Consider the following 2,078-nt stretch of genomic DNA (forward strand, 5'->3'; position numbering starts at 1 on the left):
TCATTCAAATCAAAAATGGTCGATTAAATTTTCGTGTATTTCCATGCGATTTGAAATGATTTTGCTCCGGTCTAGAAATGACTGAGTTAAAAACCTAAATTAATCCACCTAGCGGTCAGACTCAGCCTTTCTCATTCAAACTTATTATTTGTAAAAATAGATTTACATGAATGCTTAAATCCAATAAATGTTTATCCACTCTTTGGGTTCTAAAATATTGATGTTGTATTTGAAGTATAAAATATGGAATTTGACGTAATGTTAGTACTTAAGAAATAGCGAAATAAAAGCAATGACTCTTAATTTCGAACAATTTAATCACAAGCGATGCCGGGAACGTTCAGATAGTACGATACCACATTTAAATCATGTTGAGGCCATATATATTGATCGAAGCAGGTAAAGTGTTGAATAGTCTTTGAATTTCTTTTCTTTCTAAAACTTTTAAACAGCATATCAAATTGTTATGAAGTTTGTTATTTGTAAGTTTGAGAGATAACTCATTTGTATGACACTAGTTATGTTCAAATAAGTCGTGTAATACTTGAGATAATAGACTTTCGTTGTTTTACAAATTAAAACATAACGCTTGCTTAAGTTTGATTACAATCAAATGAAGAGGTAACGTATGGGGCAGCCAAACTTATAAACCACGTGTTCAACCATAATTCATCAGTTAACCCTTAACTGGCCCGTTCATCTGATATCAATATTGTTCAAATCGGTTGTGTAGTTTCTAAGATAATGAAGTTTCGTGATTTTCACATATCGATACATTACAGACGAAGTTACAGTCCGATTACTGCAAAATTCAATAGGGTGTTATGAGGTAGGTAGACCTTTTATTTGATACTAATGCTGTGGAAATCGGGTCAACCATCTCTGAGAAATATGAGTGAGTCCAAGTCAGTTGTCTTGGAATATGTTTCTTTTCATAGCTGGATTTCACATTTTTAAACATAACAGGCAAAGTAATAATCCGTTTGTGAAAAAAATCATTAGGGTCTTATGGGGCAACAAGACCTTTCATATGACACTAATTTTTTAAAAATCGGGCCAGCCATCTCTGAGAAACATGAGTGAGATTAAATAGTCTCCAGAACACGTTTCTTTCCATAACTTCTGAACCACATGTTCAATCTTCATAAAATTCAAAAGTTGGGGGTTTTAAAGGTAGCCCGTTCAATTGAAACTAATTTGAATCAAATCAGATGTGTGGTTTCTGAGATATTGATGTTTCGTGATTTTTACACTTTGATACATAACCTCTAAACTAGAAATCAGATTACAATAAAATTCAATAGGGTCTTATAGGGCACCTAGACCTTTCATTTGCAAGTAATTTCATTGAAATCTGTTCGGTCAGACCATCTCTGAGAATAGTGAGTGCAAAAAAAGGTGCACATACACACGTACACACCCACACACTATACATGCTTATATGCAGAAAATGCTCGATTCGTCTTACTGAGTCGAGTAGTATATGACATTCGGCCATTTGGATCACTTTTCTACCTTTTAATTAGCCAGTGATCGTTAGGAGGAAGTCAATATGTTTACTTTCATAATGTGATTTCACATTTTCATGAACAACGGACAAAGTTACAATCCGATTACAATGAAATTCAATAGCAACCTATGGGGCAACTAGACCTTCCATTTGACACTAATTTTGTGAAAATCGGTTCAGCCATCTCTGAGAAAAATGGGTGAGTTTAAACAACCTCAGGATAACTTTTTTTTACATAACTTTTGAACCATATGTTCAATCATTACGAAATTCAAATGTTAAGGGTTTTGGAGACAGCCCGATCATTTGAAATCAATTTTATTAAAATCGGTTGTGTGGTTTCTGAGAAATTGATGTTTCGTGATTTTCACATTTTGATACATAACCTCTAAACTAAAAATCCGATTACAATGAAATTCAATAGCAACCTATGGCGCAACTAGACCTTTCATTTGCAGTTCGTCGAAAGGGGTCGAGTGGTATATGACATTCGGCCATTGGGACCACTTTTATACCTTTGGTTTTTCCAGTGATTGCTATACCTTTCTAGGAGAAAGGCAAAAATTGT

The sequence above is a fragment of the Wyeomyia smithii genome, chromosome 1 (genome assembly GCF_029784165.1).
Source record: "Wyeomyia smithii strain HCP4-BCI-WySm-NY-G18 chromosome 1, ASM2978416v1, whole genome shotgun sequence".
Lineage (NCBI taxonomy): Eukaryota > Metazoa > Arthropoda > Insecta > Diptera > Culicidae > Wyeomyia > Wyeomyia smithii.